We start from the raw sequence: 18464 nt of genomic DNA on the forward strand, positions 1-18464 counted from the left end.
GATGGATGTAAATCTTTAGAGACCAGAAGGCATCCCCAAATATGTCCACATTCTAATTTCCTGAATATGTGAATATGTTACCTTATGGTACAAATAAATTGCAGATAGATTAAGTTAAGGGTCTTGAGATGCTGAGATCTTTGTAGATAATGCAGTGGACCCAATAAAATAATCAGTGACCTTATAAGAGAGATTTAAGTGGTCACAGAAAAGAGAGAGAAATTAAAGGATTCTATTCCGGTGACTTTGGAGATGGAGGAAGTGGCCATCAGCCAAGTAATACAAGTGCCACTAGAATTGGGAAAATACAAGGAAACAAATTATTCCCTAGAATATCTAGAAAGAACACAATCCTTCCTATATCTTGATTTTAGGACTTTTGACCTCCATAACTGTGAGATAATGTATCTGTTGTTTTAAGCCTCTATGTTTATGGTAAATTTTACAACAGCAATTGGAAATTAATACTATCAGGTTTAAGAGATATTTATTTAACTCAAATCCATAAATATATTTCCATCCAATTTTGTCTAGAAGATTTACTGTTTTACCTTTCACATGTAGGTTATGTAATTGACCCAAATTGCATGGGTAATCAAATAACCCAGAACTATATTATTTCCACACTCAATTACAATGATGCCTTTGTCCTTCGTTAGAAACAAGTTACTGTGCATTGTTGATGTTTCTAGGACTCTCAATTTTGTTTCATTGGTCTATATTTCCTTCTTCACACTTTATTAATTTTTGATATCTTGTCCCTGATAGAAATTGTTTTCTAGTTTTATGTTATGAATTATATTTGTCTCAGTTATTTTAAGTCCTTGGCATTCCCATATATTACATGTGTAGATAAAAATGGGGAAAATAGACCGTTTTCCAAAAATAAAGCTTAATTAAGAACACTACAAAATACTCTTTAGGCACAAAGTTTCTACAAGACAGGGGGAATGATAAACAGTGAAGATGGTAATAGGTGGTTTAATTCTAAGCAAACATGGGCTGTTTTAAACAATACAATATATAAGAACACAGTACAACTAAATGCATCACAGCAATAACATATATATTACAGAAGTAAAAACCTAAGTTAAAGTATTTTAAGTTGGGTGATGTGATCTAGGTACGCTAGAGATTATGATCCCTTTTCATTTCATATGCTAAATAAATCTATTAAAATTTATAGGCTAAATAAAATATTAATAAAAGACTGCATAATTTTTTAACAAGTAGAGGTAAAAATTTAATGTAAATAATAATCCAAATAAAGAGAAAGAAGAGAATAAGATAAATAGAAAGTTGAGATAAGACAAAAAGAAAGCCAAAAACCTAAGATATTAAAATAAACTAAAACCAATGACCTAAATCAAAGGGTGGCTGACTGACACCTGGTGAGCACTGACCTTGGCTCCTCTAGGTAACTTATTCTTAACCCTTACGTATTTTCAGATGATGTCATCTCTCATCAACATACAGCTCATTCTCAAAACCTCAGTCTATTAGTTTAGCTTCTGATGTGGAAAATACATTTCTGATAGTCATTAGATTATCTTGGTCTTATATTTGGACCAAGCATTTTTTGCCTAATGGTCCAATATTTGCAATATTTTTGTTGGCTCCATATTTGGTGGTTCATATGCATCTACAATGCTAAGAGGAAAAAGAAACTTTAGTAGTGGAAAATCATTTTGTGAGTACAAAGCATCAGGAAATACAGACAAATACATCAAAAGAGTATCCTGTATTTAAAAAACAAAAAACCTAAACTAAACTAAAACTAAAATCAAGTTGGAATAGTGTATTGCTATAAAATAGAGATACACTATGTTATGAAAATTTTCAAATATAAAAGACCCTTAATATCACCTAGTCAAATATCACATTTTAGGCAAGTGATTTATAGCTGGATATTTTTGGTAACACCCACATTTTTGAATTTCAATAAAATAAATTATAATATAAGAAATTTTAAGGTGAATTCTATTACTTAATGCAAAGTACACAACACATTATGAGTTGCAAAATTTATGGCCATATTGAGATGGACCTAGTTGCACTATAACTGACACAATTAAGTCAACCTTTGGGATACATTGTAAATTTTATAAGACCTTAGAGGACTAGAAAAGTGTCTGAATCTCTAGCACAGTTTGCTCATATTAAGTGTTTTACAGATATATTCTTGTTTAATAAACAAATACTTCTGATCACAGATCCAAATGATAGGTTTTAAATCAGATTTAATGCTCAAGATGTTACAGTGTTTTTCATAAAGTGTTTTTTTTTTCTTAATTGATTAGTACATAAAACATTTAATAACATTTAAAAATATATTATTCACTTTCTCTGGTGAGTAGTGATATGTTTTTCAGACTAAATTCTTAACCTCTTACATTACCGAACAATTTTTAAAATAAATCCATGTTTTATTTTTACAAAGCAGCACAAAAATGTGGAGAATGGAAAGCAAATTCTCATAGGTATGCCAGTACGACCCTTCTTGAAGTTAAATACATGGTTGAACAATGTTATATTAGTATCCATTTAGTCTAAAAATATTTATTATTATTTTAAATAACGTGTTTTGGTAGGAAAGCACTGCATAAATTTTCTGAGAACAATGAAAACAAAGTTGATGTAAAATTCAACTGATTGTAAGGAGCTGTGAGTTTCAATTTATGTCCCTCTTGATACCCACATTTTCCTTTATCATCACAGAATTATTCTGTACTTGCATGTGTGAAACACCCACATATGTTAATGCCTATAAAATTAATTTCAGTCTCAGTTATCTGAATATCCCATTTGGATTTTTCTACAGAGAAAACAACATATGATGTAGAAGTTTCCCTTGATTTGCCTGGCTTATACCATGTGTTAGTTTCCTTTCTTAACACTCCTGTGGCTTCTTCTGAAATATTCAGTTGAGTTATTCAAAGCCCCAGTAGAACAAAGTGTGTACATTTCAAATTTGTTTCCCCAGAACCACTTATAATGGAGACAATCTAGTTTCCCTTAAGTTTATTTTTTTGGGTTTTTTTTTTTTTTTGCATCTTTATTGGAATATAATTGCTTTACAATGGTGTGTTAGTTTCTGCTTTATAACAAAGTGAATGATCAACATTTTTTTCCGGTGGAATTTAAAAGGACGTGTTTTTAACCGTGACAATGATATTTCTACATTACTCTGGGAGTGAATTATATTCAGCTATGTTCTTCACTGTCATTAACTCTTATGGTATTACTAACAAAATCTTCTAAAATTGACATTCATATTTCAAGTGTGATATAGGCCCAGGCAAATGTAACATGACATAAAATATTTGTCTACACATAATTTTTCATACACAAGATGAAAAAAGAAATAACAACAACATAAAAACAAAGTACATGTTAGTCTTCATTACCAAATAGACTAGAGAAACAATGATTGACCATCTGGGATAAGCCAGTTGATAATGAAATACTTATTTTCAAGGCTACTTGTTATGAGAGTTTTCAGTTTTTTCTCAATAAATATGACAATTGTTAAGCACATCTGAACATAGAACACCATTAAAAAATATTTTAAATGGTAACACAAAGGGAAAATATACAAGTTTTTAAAAAATCTCAGGCATACTAATTTTGTGTCTATTTCAGCTATGTATCTCTAATATGATACTCAGTGAATAAGGGAATAAATGACATATGAGGCATATTGAACAAAGTATTTCCATTGTCATCAACCCTTCACAAACTTGGAATGCCTTACTTTGGGCACTGACATATATCCAAATTCAATCCATCTACCAGGAGCAAATGCAGGGATTTTCTCTAAAAATAAAATTTCCGTGTACCATGCAGTTGTTCTAAACTCTCAGAGTAGAGTTACTCTATACTTGAGTTTTTATTAATCTCTATCTCTATTTCTCTCATCCTATTTAATATATTTTGTGAGTGTTCAGTAAAATCACACTTGAGAGCCCCAAAGATTGTCTATTTAATCTACAAATTTCTAAAGCAACTAGGACAGATGTATCATATTATATCTATAATATTTACTTGGTGACAGAATATGTTAAGGAACTGATAAAATTTTCTGCCGTATATGTATAACTGATTCACTTTGCTCTACAGCAGAAACTAACACAACGTTGTAAATCAACTATACTCCAATAAAAAATAATTTTAAAAAATTCTGTGCTAGAGAGTCATGACTACATCTTTAAAAATTAAAGGGAAACTTGAGGGTCAACACAATATGATTCAGGAGAATTTACATATTTCTCCCAAGTGTAATAAATTAAGAAGTACATACATAAGGCCATCAAAGAATAAGAGGCCTAAATAGAAATGTTGTGCTTCAAAGTTAAATGGTAGACTAATTCATATGCTAGAGCCTGTTCTGTTATGTGAAATAAATATGGAAAAAGTTGTGTGTACATTGTAGAAAGGAAGCTTTGGCTTAGGTGTACATCAGTGGGAACTCCTGCTACACAAGGCAAATATGTTATCTAAATGGAACACTCCAAATCTGGAACTGACTTAATTCCTAACCATGGAAATAAGGTAGCTTCCTATATAACATCAATGGAATGTGCCAGGATCTGAAGTTGTCAGGGTAAACTGTTTTACAAGATTGAATTTTAAATAATTCTATACAATCTGTAAAATACTACTAGGTTTCAAGCTATATGGGCGACAAAACTAACTTCCCATTAAAATATGTGTAGTAATACTGAAAAAGTAAAAAAAAAAAAATGCAAGAGTACTAAAAGCCAAAAAACTGAAATTTATAAGCCTGAATCCATAAAGAGTGGTTGGCAGTGGTTGAATATGTGTGTGGAAAAAAGGTGAGGCATATGGAAGGGGCTGGTGCAAGTGACAGGCCTTTTTTTCTAAATGCCTTGTCCATAAAAATTAATTTGGAAGGATATGATTGCACTATTCATCTTAAGCTTTGCCTTCAAACTAAAAATAGTATAGCCAGCTATATATTATGTATATTCATTTATCATCTTAAATATACACAGTCTAATACCACAGCTAGCTAGATAGATATTGATATAGATATTAAAGGTATTGGATTAATTCTACTCTCTGACTTAACCCTAGCATTCAGGGCTTCTACTGTCAAGGAAAATAAATCAATAAACAAACACATAAATAAAAGTAGCCATCCCAAATTTGTGGGAATATATTGTAAGACAAATTTCCCAAATTTTCAATCATCAATTCAGATACTTCCAATCTCTATGTCAATAATAAAGAAATTAGAATAACATTGTATTATAGAAAAATTATTATTTATGAAAATAACAAAAATAACCAACCCCCAAATTGTTGAAATTAGTCCACGCTAGAGATAAAAGTCATGCGAATGCAATATTTTATATCTGATCCTTTAACACTTAACTCACTATTTCTGAATCTCTAAGTAAGCCAGAAGTCCAGGCAGTCTAATGGGAGATAATATAACATCAGACAATCAGAGCCATGAGATGGCACTGCTTGCTACAGATAAGCATGCCTAAGTGTAGCCTTCTAATCCAGGAAAGCTGGAGTTCTCACATGACAATAGTTGAACAAATGACACTTCATCCACACTGTTCATTGGTAAGTGAAGATTCTGCATTAAAAATGAGAAATGTTACGCACAAAATAAAATAAAAGCTTTTAAAACTTATTTAAGTGCATGAATAATAACCAATGCATGTGAAAGGAAAAGTAAAGAGATATACTCTAAGTCATTTTCCCCTAAAAACAACTAGGGAAAATTTTTTCCCTAGGGAAAAAAAAACTAGGGAAATTTATTTCTTACAATAAAGAAAAACAAAACAAAACTAGTGCATTTTAGACATAAGCTCTACACTATCAAAGGGTGTTGAGAGATAATATGCATTACTAATTTTTTTGTATACATACAAGATGTCATTCACGTATAAAGACCACAAAACTGATCTGGCAGATTTCAAATTAATAGAGCTGTGCAGCTCAGTGGTAGCAGAAACAAACTCTGAAGGCCAGTGGCCTGGGTTCAAATCTTTGTTTTACCATTTGTCAGCTGCATGAAGACCTTTGGTAAGCCACTTCAAGAAAACAAAAATTATAAAATCACTCCTTGATTCATAAATAAATCAAAATAACTAACTTATAATGGGAAAATTAGAATAAATAAAAACTGGCATGGATTGAAATTAATGGGCAACATTAAATATAAAGAATGGTGCAAATATGGGAATAATGTAGTCACTATCTCTGAGGGGTGACCTATTGTTAAAAAATAACACATATAGAGATGGCTTAATTCACCTAAATAAAGATCATGCTTATTTGCCTTTACCACCAACACACAGGAAAATTATGCAGATTACAATAAATTTTATATCTCCAGAGCCATCTGGAGCAAATTTGTAATGTTATGCATCCTTTTGCTTGTGTTAATGGGTAACCAATATTTTTGTGTTTTGCTTTGTTTAGTAAAATTATAGGGTTCATGCCTAGTCATGCAGTATTTTTTTCTGATTTTATGTTTTCCTTTTTATCATGTATTTGTCTTGTTATCAATTGCATACTCATAGCAGTTTCTGTGCTCTGTTTTATTTATTTCTTGTCCTTCAGAATGCTTCCTACTGAACAATTTGTTTCATTCACATGGGCACATTTAATCATCTTTCCATCAGTTTAAGTTATTCTACTTTCAGTACTGTCATAGTTAGAGCCTTCTTAATAGCGCTTTCATCGCTGTCACAGCATCTGCACTTTTTAGAAATGACGGAGTAAATAATTTTTTGTAAAATCTCTCAAAACTAAGCAAAACATAACAAGGTCCAAGGAATAACAAATAATGAGATGGTTGAGACAAAAATGACAGTGAAACATCACTAATATTTGTTGGTAGTGGATGAAATTGACAACATTTTATTCTGGAATTTAGCTTGGTTTGAATGCAGGAGAGTCAGTGAAGTCATGTTTATCATCGTGGGGAATATTTGTCCTGATATTTACATTTCTATTTACACTCTGTGATCTCTTTCTCCTTCCCTCCTTCCATTCATCCAGCTACCTGCCTTTCTAACATATAAAAGTTTGTGGGATTTTTGTTTGGTACAAGAACAATGATCATGTAATATTTGGCAAAATTGGGACACTTGAAAGTAAAAGGAGTGCTATTAATAATTATGCTACGACTACAGTTAAATCAAGTCTGAGCCAGCTACACTGGGACATATGGTCATTCTAGCCATGGATGGATGTTCATTTTATATGAGCTAAAGTAACAGCCTCATGAAATATGTCCCTCCAAGAAAGGAGTAGTCTCTGTGGGGACACATTTTACACTCTTAATTAAACACTGCTTAAGGTTCTAAAAATGACATTGTTCTAGTTTCAAATATTTTAAATTTCAGCCTCAATGTTAAATAATAAAGGAAAAAATAACTTTCAACATCTGTAGATAGTTTTTCTCAAAATACATGTAATTACATCTCAGGACACTAATATTTTATGAAACTAACAACATTGTTAACCAACTATACTCCAATATAAAATAAAAATTTTAAAAAGCATATCATATTATAAAAAAAATTCTTAAAAGATGTTAGGAAATGCTGATATATATAATTGAAATTGCATCACATATATTATGCTTTTTTTTTCATTTAAATTATGTCATAAATATGATGCCATGGCAATACAGATTTTACACCTGGAGGCTCTGGGAAGGTGTTTCCAAGCTGATTCAGGATGTTGGCAGAATTTTGTGACTCAACATGCTGGCTACATTACAGGTGAACAATAAATGAATAGCTGTTTCCATCATCGAACAGCAAAGAACTTGGTACACACTGTTGATGTCTAATCAGATCATGCGCTAAGATTCTTCCATTTTAATCATTAATAAAAGAGTATTCATAACAAACTGTAAATGCAATTTTTGACTTCCACTCCCTTTATTCTTAAACTATGCAAACAGTAGTACAAAAAGTGGCTAAGAAGCATTGAAATGTCGTTTTAAAGCATCCATTCTTCCAAAGAACTCCAGTAACCAAAGGATAAAATTTCAGTGAACCATGAATTCATTTTGGAAAAAAAATATTTCTTTATTTTAACTAACCTCTGAATGAATTTTAGTATTGCTTTCACTTATCAATACAGGTGGAAAATCACAGTAGTAGCAGAACCTTTGGCTTAATGCAAACCATAAATATTGTCATACCAGATACTACATAGATTGCAATATAGCATATGCACTTATCCATTCTGTGAAATTATGCTGTTATTATACCTGTCACCAATTCATTTTTAATGCACTTATTTAAAAGTATTTACATTACTATATCATTCAATATTTTAAAAATTTGATATCTATATTTCAATATAATTAGTTAACTTTGTAATTTTATTTCATAGATTTAAAACGAATATATGCACTCTGAGAAGGAATCCATAGTACTTTAGCAAACTGCCAAAGGGATCCAAGTTACACAAAATAAGTCAGGACTCCTGATTTAAAGGAATCCACTAAAAAGAGTCTAAGGGCTCAAGAGTAAAGCATGTGTTTTTATCTTCAAAAATATGTGGTTTTTTAAAGTAACATTTTCAATTATAGCATGCCTAACAGTGTTTTTTTGCTAAAGGATCTGACAGAATCTATGGTGGATATTTTGTGGAAAACATCACTTGTGTTATTAGTATATTTACTCACTCTGAATTCTCTATTTCTTCCAAAGTACCACTCTGAGTTATAAACTCCTTTTTTCCAAATTACACCAGCTAGTCTCATTTCTTCAGGTAATATTAAATTTGATCAGATGGGCCTCATTTTTCACCCCATTTTTTTCCTAAGGCTATTTTCATAACTTGAACACTAACTTCTAAATTAGGTTCTTAAAGGATAACTGTAGTTTCCACACTGTAAAACTCACTCAATTAAAGTGAGTTGCAAATGATAACGAATCTAAAGTACCATGTTAATTTTCAAAAGATTTCACTTTATTAGAATGCAAACATTAAAACATCTCCAAATAAAATATATGTTAAGATATGTTTCTTTCTTTACAGAGTGATTAAAATAAAATTAATACACATTCATAATTGCATTCTAGAGACTGAAAACATTGTTAGAATTTTAGTTTTAAAATTTATTCTTTAGGCTAGATCAGCAGTTCCCAAATAGGGTGACTTTGCCCTTCCTCAGAGTATAGAGGTAATGACTGGAGCTATTTTTAGTTGTCATGACTGAGAGTGGTGCTATTAGCATCTAGGGTATAGAGGTCAAATGTGCTTCTAAATATTCTACAAGTCACAAGAACAGCATCCTACAGCAAAGAATTGTCCAATCCCCAAAGCCAACAATACTGAGATTGAGAAATGCTGGTTCATATGTTTGAATCAATATAATGATGAGAAAATCAGTTAGAAGTCCCAGTAAATTAACACACCTTCCCTTATATGGAATTTCTATGACCCTGTTAATATCTTAACTATTTCCCTCTCTAATAACAAATCAGAATTTACAGGCATGAATGTGCTTACGTGTCTCCCATAAAGAAAGATTTTTATCTATCATACTGCTCCCTCAAATGACCACCCTATATCATATCCAACATAGTCTTAAAACAGATGTGCATCCCACTGTCTCTACTCTTTTAACTCCCTTTTATTCACATCTAAGTTGTCTACAATTCTCGATTGAACTTCAATATTCCAGTGAATTTTTTCTTGCCAATATTGGTGAGCTTCTTTTACTAAATCTGCAGTTCATTTTTTGATTTTTTTTCTCACCTAACCACCTAGCACATTGACTTTTTTTTTTTTTAATCATGACAACACTATGTTTATCTTGAACTATTTCTAATATGCCTTTCATGGTACTGCACCGTCCTAGTTTTTTTTTTTTTTTTTTCCTCACTCAGTTATATTGACCTGAAACAAATAGACTACCAGATATTTCTCCAGCAAAGATGAGTTATTCAGGATCAGACAAGAATTGCAATTCAGGATCTAATGATTTAAACCAAACATTAGGGAGGTTATATTGAAATGTAGAAATGTAATCAATTTATCTGTCTCTCTCAACTTTATATCTAATAATGTGCTACCAGTCAGACTTCATAACATTCTCTCAATTCTGTATAAATTCCTACATTTCCCTTGACCATTACTCTGCTGTTGCCCATCTTCATTGTTTAATCTAGATTTCTGCAAAATCCTCTGAGTGTTTTTTTGCCTTCTTTCTGCTTTAGATAATAAACTTTAATTGCCCTCCATAAGTCTCACTGTAAATGTCTTACCCTGGTTTACAAAGCCCCACATAATATAGCCCCTGAAAATTTTAGTGCTTCATCTCTTACCATCCAAACCACCTTACTCCATTCTACTGATTACTTTGATTTCCTGATCAAAGAATGAACCCACTTCCAGGTTACAGACATATGATTCTATTATCTTGGAACATTTTTTCCCTTCATTGCCTAGCTAATTCCAACTCACTCCTTAAGCACCAACACAAGCTTAAATTGTCCCAGAAAAGATAATCTATTCCTACCACCCTAAATCTGGCTTAAATGCCCATCTTTCTAAACATCCATAACACTCTCTGTTTCTACCATCTTAATTTTTTACCATAATGTATTTTAAGAATCCATTTGTTTGTTTATATCAAACAGTAGTTTAGAGTAGTTGGACCATTATATGCATTGTTCAATATTTTGTCCTCAGAATCTAATAGTCTGCCTCCTCCAAACCAAATCCTCAAACCCAATTTAAATTTTATTTTTATTGATGAAATTTTATCAGATTTTTTCAACCCAAACCTCTACTACTTTTATTTGAATTCACAGCACAAATGATCTTTTTTCACATTTGTTCAAACCAACCTAAGGTGTTCTATTAGCACTTATGTATAACAAAACATATATAGAAAAGTCCTAATGCTTTATATTTGTTTACAAAAAAATGTACTTTATTTATTTTTTGGTAAAACATCCTAAACTTTTTTTGCAGAAAATTATAGAAATAAAATGAATTCATTAGATGTTTAATAAATTTGATCAAGAGCGTGCCTGATGGATAAAATCACACCTCATCTCCAGAACTTGATTTGGCATACTGCCAGCAATGCTTGATTTGTAAATACAGGTAGTATCTTATTTGGGGGCTAGGTATAGAAGATAGAGCCTGCTTCCTGATAGACAGCTCACACTCATAGCTACCTGTTTCCCAATGTTTAAAAAGATATTCATTCTCCACCTAAGTTAGTGCTCTGTGAGTAATGTCCCAAAGAAGAATAGCTACTTGCCAAAAAAGGTGTAGTTTTAGAATAAAACCGTGGGGAGCAATTTTTGCACATCTTATTTCAGGGTTTACTGCAGGATATCCACACATGATGCTATTCTGCCTGAGACATCCTATGTAATGTTGAATTGACTAACGCAGAGAATAGAGTTTTGAAGCTGAATGTATTCCCACTTTAAATAAAGAAACTTCTTTAACTTTTGTAACTTTTGAGCACCTTCAAATTTCCAGTTATAAGTAAGTACTAGGGATGTGATGTAAAACATGATAAATATAATTAATTGCTATATGTTATATATAAAAGTTGTTAAGAGAATAAATCCTGAGTTCTCATCACAAGAAAAATTTTGTTTTTATTTCTTTAATTTTGTATCTATGAGATGATGGATGTTCACTAAACTTATTATAATAAACATTTTATGATGCATGTAAAAAAAATAAGAAACTTCTTTCTGTTTGGAACCTTATCAAGTCTAGACACTTTTCCATTCATTCAGTAAGTTTTGGGGAGAAGCATATCCAAGTTTGCATATGTGGTTTTCAAAATCTCAAGTCGTTTTAAGCATTGCATTTCTAACTTAATGGGAGGGAGTCCAAAGTTTAGAAAGTAATATTACTTAGAGCAGCGGTCCTCAACCATTTTTGCAGCAGGGACCGGTTTCATGGAAGACAATTTTTCCACAGATGGTGGTGGTAGGAGGGATGGTTCAAGTGGTAATGAGAGCGATGGGGAGTGATGGGGAGTGGCAGATGAAGCTTTGCTCCCTCACCCACTGCTCACCTCCTGTTGTGAGGCTGCGGTTCATAACAGCCCGAGGGCCAGTACAGGTCTGCAGCCTGGGGGTTGGGGACCCCTGACTTAGAGCACATCAGTTTACCCAATATAATTTTTAAAGACGTGTTTTTGTTTTGTTTTGTTTTTGTGGTACGCAGGCCTCTCACTGTTGTGGCCTCTCCCGTTGCGGAGCACAGGCTCCGGACGCACAAGCTCAGCGGCCATGGCTCACGGGCCCAACCGCTCCGCGGCATGTGGGATCTTCCCGGACCGGGGCACGAACCCGTGTCTCCTGCATTGGCAGGCGGACTCTCAACCACTGTGCCACCAGGGAAGCCCAAGACGTGTTTTTTTTTTAGAGCAGTTTTAAGTTCACAGCCAAACAGAAAGACGGGTATGGAGATTTCCAATATACCCTTAGTCCTACAAATTCATAGCCTTCCTTGTTATCAACATCCTCCATCAGTGTTGTACACTTGTTACACATGATGAGCCTATGCTAACTCACCAAAGTTCATAGTTTACATTAGGGTTCACTCTTGGTGGTGTATATTCTATCAGTTTGGACAAATGCATAATGACATGTACTCATTGTTATAGTATCACCCACAGAATTTTTACTTCCCTAAAAATCCTCTCTGCCCCATTTATTCACCTCTACTCTCCAACTGCAGTGTTCTGAATGTTTGTGTCCCCTCAAAATTCACATTTTCAAATTCTAATGCCCAAGGTAATGTTATAAGATTTGGAGCCTTTGGGAAGAGATTAGATCATGAGGGAAGAGATTAGGTCATGAGGGCAGATCCCTTATGAATGAGAGTTAGTGCCCTTATTAAAGAAGCCCTTGTCCCTCTCACCACTTAAGGACACAGTAGGAAGTAGGCAAGGAGGCCCTTCATGAGAACCCAATCATGCTGGTATCCTGGTCTTGCATTTCCAACCTGCAGAACTGTGAAAAATAAATTTCTGTTGTACATGAGCTTCTCAGTCTGTGGTATTTTTTTTAAAAAACTTTATTGGAGTATAATTGCTTTACAATTGTGTGCTGGTTTCTGCTTTATAACAAAGTGAATCAGCTATACATATATATATGTTCCCATATCTCTTCCCTTTTGCGTCTCCCTCCCTCCCACCCTCCCTATGCCACCCCTGTAGGTGGTCACAAAGCACCAAGATGATCTCCCTGTGCTATGCGGCTGCTTCCGACTAGTTATCTATTTCACGTTTTGTAGTGCATATATATCCATGCCACTCTCTCACTTTCTCCCAGCTTACCCTTCCCACTCCCCATGTCCTAAAGTCCATTCTCTAGTAGGTCTGTGTCTTTATTCCTGTCTTGTACCTAGGATCATCATGACCTTTTTTTTTTTTTTTTTCAGATTCCATATATATATGTGTTAGCATACAGCATTTGTTTTTCTCTTTCTGACTTACTTCACTCTGAATGACAGACTCTAGGTCCATCCACCTCACTACAAATAACTCAATTTCGTTTCTTTTTATGGCTGAAAAATATTCCATTGTGTATATGTGCCACATCTTCTTTATCAATTCATCTCTTGATGGACACTTAGGTTGCTTCCATGTCCTCGCTATTGTAAATAGTGCTGCAATGAACATTTTGGTATATGACTCTTTTCCAATTATGGTTTTCTCAGGGTATATGCCCAGTAGTGGGATTGCTGGGTCATACGGTGGTTCTATTTTTAGTTTTTTAAGGAACCTCCATACCGTTCTACATAGTGGCTGTATCAATTTACATTCCCACCAACAGTGCAAGAGGGTTCCCTTTTCTCCACACCCTCTCCAGCATTTATTGTCTGTATATATATTTTTTTAATCCAACATTTATTTATTTATTTATGGCTGTGTTGGGTCCTCATTTCTCTGCGAGGGCTTTCTCTAGTTGTGGCAAGCACGAGTCACTCTTCATCGTGGTGTGCAGGCCTCTCACTATCGCGGCCTCTCGTTGTGTAGCACAGGTTCCAGACGCGCAGGCTCAGTAGTTGTGGCTCATGGGCCTAGTTGATCCATGGCATGTGGGATCTTCCAAGACCAGGGCTCGAACCCGTGTCCCCAGCATTAGCCAGCAGATTCTCAACCACTGCGCCCCAAGGGAAGCCTTGTAGATATTTTCTTTCTTTTTTTTTTTTTTTTTGTGGTACACGGGCCTCTCACTGTTGTGGACTCTCCAGTTGCAGAGCACAGGCGCCGGACGCGCAGGCTCAGTGGCCATGGCTCACGGGCGGAGCCGCTCCATGGCATGTGGGATCTTCCCAGACTGGGACACAAACCCATGTCTGTTGCATTGGCAGACTCTCAAGCACTGCACCACCAGGGAAGCCCTAGCCCTGTAGATTTTTTGATGATGGCTATTCTGACCAGTGTGAGATGATATATTGTAGTTTCGATCTGCATTTCTCTAATGATTAATGATGTTGACCATTCTTTCATGTGTTTGTTGGCACTCTGTATATCTTCGTTGGAGAAATGTCTATTTAGGTCTTCCGCCCATTTTTGGATTGGGTTATTTGTTTTTTTGTTATTGAGCTGCATGAACTGCTTGTAAACTTTGGAGATTAATCCTTTGTCAATTGCTTCATTTGCAAATATTTTCTCCCATTCTGAAGGCTGTCTTTTGGTCTTGTTTATGGTTTCCTTTGCTGTGCAAAAGCTTTGAAGTTTCATTAGGTCCCATTTGTTTATTTTTGTTTTTATTTCCATTTCTCTAGGAGGTGGGTCAAAAAGGATCATGCTGTGATTTATATCATAGAGTGATTTGTCTATATTTTCCTCTAATAGTTTGATAGTTTCTGGCCTTACATTTAGGTCTTTAATCCATTTTGAGTTTATTTTTGTGTATGGAGTTATCGAGTGTTCTAATCTCATAATTTTACATGTACCTGTCCAGTTTTCCCAGCACCATTTATTGAAGATACTGTCCTTTCTCCACTGTACATTCCTGCCTCCTTTATCAAAGATAAGGTGACCATATGTGCGTGGGTTTATCTCTGGGTTTTCTATCCTGTTCCATTGATCTATATTTCTGTTTCTGTGCCATTACCATACTGTCTTGATTACTGTAGCTTTGTAATATAGTCTGAAGTCAGGGAGCCTGATTCCTCCAGCTCCATTTCTGGTTCCCAAGATTGCTTTGGCTATTCAGGGTCTTTTGTGTTTCCATATAAATTGTGAAATTTTTTTGTTCTAGTTATGTGAAAAATGCCATTGGTAGTTTGATAGGGATTGCATTGAATCTGTAGATTGCTTTGGGTACTAGAGTCATTTTCACAATGTTGATTCTTCCAATCCAAGAACATGGTATATCTCTCCATCTATTTGTATCATCTTTTATTTCTTTCATCAGTGTCTTTCATCATTTTCTGCATAAAGGTCTTTTGTCCCCTTAGGTAGGTTTATTCCTAGATATTTTATTCCTTTTGTTGCAATGGTAAATGAGAGTGTTTTCTTGATTTCACTTTCAGATTTTTCATCATTAGTGTATAGGAATGCCAGAGATTTCCGTGCATTAATTTTGTATCCTGCTACTTTACCAAATTCATTGATTAGCTCTAGTAGTTTGCTGGTAGCATCTTTAGGGTTTTCTATGTATAATATCATGTCATCTACAAATAGTGCCAGCTTTACAACTTCTTTTCCAATTTGGATTCCTTTTATTTCCTTTTCTTCTCTGATTGCTGTGGCTAAAACTTCCAAAACTATGTTGAATGAGAGTGGTGAAAGTGGGCAACCTTGTCTTGTTTCTGATCTTAGTGGAAATGCTTTCAGTTTTTCACCATTGAAGATGATGTTGTCTGTGGGTTTGTCATATATGGCCTTTATTATGTTGAGGAAAGTTCCCTCTATGCCTACTTTCTGGAAGGTTTTTGTCATAAATGGGTGTTGAATTTTGTCAAAAGATTTCTCTGCATCTATTGAAAGGACCATATGGTTTTTCTCCTTCAATTTGTTGATATGGAGTATCACATTGATTGATTTGGATATATTGAGGAAACTGTGCATTCCTGGAATAAACCCTACTTCATCACGGTGTATGATCCTCTTAATGTGCTGTTGGATTCTGTTTGCTAGTATTTTGTTGAGGATTTTTGCATCTATGTTCATCAGTGATATTGGCCTGTAGTTTTATTTCTTTGTGACATCCTTGTCTGGTTTTGGTATCAGGGTGATGGTGGCCTCGTAGAATGTGTTTGGGAGTGTTACTCCCTCTGCTATATTTTGGAAGAGTTTGAGAAGGATAGGTGTGAGCTCTTCTCTAAATGTTTGACAGAATTCGCCTGTGAAGCCATCTTCTTCTGGGCTTTTGTTTGTTGGAAGATTTTTAATCACAGTTTCAATTTCAGTGCTTGTGATTGGTCTGTTCATATTTTCTATTTCTTCCTGATTCAGTCTTGGCAGATTGTGCATTTCTAAGAATCTGTCCATTTCTTCCAGGTTGTCCATTTTATTTATTTATTATTATTATTATTATTTTTTGTAGTATGTGGGCCTGTCACTGTTGTAGCCTCTCCTGTTGTGGAGCACAGGCTCTGGACACGCAGGCTCAGTGGCCATGGCTCACGGTCCTAGCCACTCTGTGGCATGTGGGATCTTCCCAGACTGGGGCACGAACCTGTGTCACCTGCATTGACAGGCAGACTATCAACCACTGTGCCACCAGGGAGGCCCTGTCCATTTTATTAGCATAGAGTTACTTGTAGTAATCTCTCATGATCTTTTGCATTTCTGCAGTGTCAGTTGTTACTTCTCCTTTTTCATTTTTAATTCTATTGATTTGAGTCTTCTCCCTTTTTTTCTTGATGAGTCTGCCTAATGGTTTATCAATTTTGTTTACCTTCTCAAGGAACCAGCATTTAGTTTTGTTGATCTTTGCTATCGTTTCCTTCATTTCTTTTTCATTTTTTTCTCATCTGATCTTTATGATTTCTTTCCTTCTGCTAACTTTGGGGTTTTAGTATTCTTCTTCCTCTAATTGCTTTAGGTGCAAGGTTAAGTTGTTTATTCGAGATGTTTCCAGGTTCTTAAGGTAGGATTGTATTGCTATAAACTTCTCACTTAGAACTACATTTGGCGTTGTGGTCAGAAAAGATACTTGATAAAATATCAATTTTCTTAGATTTACCAAGGCTTGATTTGTGACCCAAGATATGACCTATCCTGGAGAATGTGCCATGAGCACTTGAGAAAAATGTGTTTTCTGTGGTTTTTGGATGGAATGTCCTATAAATATCAATAAAGTCCTTCTTGTTTAATGTATCTTTTAAAGCTTGTGTTTCCTTATTTATTTTCATTTTGGATGACCTGTCCATTGGTGAACGTGGGGTGTTAAAATCCCCTACTATGAATGTGTTATGGTTGATTTCCCCTTTTATGGCTGTTAGTATTTGCCTTATGTAATGAGGTGCTCCTATGCTGGGTGCATAAATATTTACAAATGTTAAATCTTCCTCTTGGATTGATCCCTTGATCATTATGTAGTGTCCTTCTTTGTCTCTTCTAATAGTCTTTATTTTAAAATCTATTTTGTCTGATATGAGAATTGCTACTCCAGCTTTCTTTTGGTTTCCATTTGCATGCAATATCTTTTTCCATCCCCTCACTTTCAGTCTGTCTCTAGGTCTGAAGTGGGTCTCTTGTAGACAGCACATATATGGGTCTTGTTTTTGTATCCATTCAGCCAGTCTGTGTCTTTTGGTGAGAGCGTTTAATCCATTTAAATTTAAGGTAATTATTGATATGTATATTCCTATTCCCATTTTCTTAATTGTTTTGTGTTTCTTATTGTAGGTCTTTACCTTCTCTTGTGTTTCTTGCCTAGAGAAGATCCTTTAGCATTTGTTGTACAGCTGGTTTGGTGGTGCTGAACTCTCTCAGCTTTTGCTTGTCTGTAAAGGTTTTAATTTCTCCATCAAATCTGAATGAGATCCTTGCTGGGTAGAGTAATCTTGGTTGTAGGTTTTTCTCCTTCATCACTTTAAATATGTCCTGCCAGTCCCTTCTGGCTTGCAGAGTTTCTGCTGAACGATCAGCTGTTAACCTTATGGGGATTCCCTTGTGTGTTATTTGTTGTATTTCCCTTGCTGCTTTTAATATGTTTTCTTTGTATTTAATTTTTGACAGTTTGATTAATATGTGTCTTGGCATGTTTCTCCTTAGATTTATCTTGTATGGAACTCTCTGTGCTTCTTGGACTTGATTAACTATCCTTTCCCATATTAGGGAAGTTTTCAACTATAACCTCTTCAAATATTTTCTCAGTCCCTTTCTTTTTCTCTTCTTCTTCTGGAACCCCTATAGTTTGAATGTTGGTGCATTTAATGTTGTCCCAGAGGTCTCTGAAAAATGTCCTCAGCTCTTTTCATTCTTTTTTCTTTATTCTGCTCTGCAG

The sequence above is a fragment of the Phocoena sinus genome, chromosome 3 (assembly GCF_008692025.1).
Source record: "Phocoena sinus isolate mPhoSin1 chromosome 3, mPhoSin1.pri, whole genome shotgun sequence".
NCBI lineage: Eukaryota > Metazoa > Chordata > Mammalia > Artiodactyla > Phocoenidae > Phocoena > Phocoena sinus.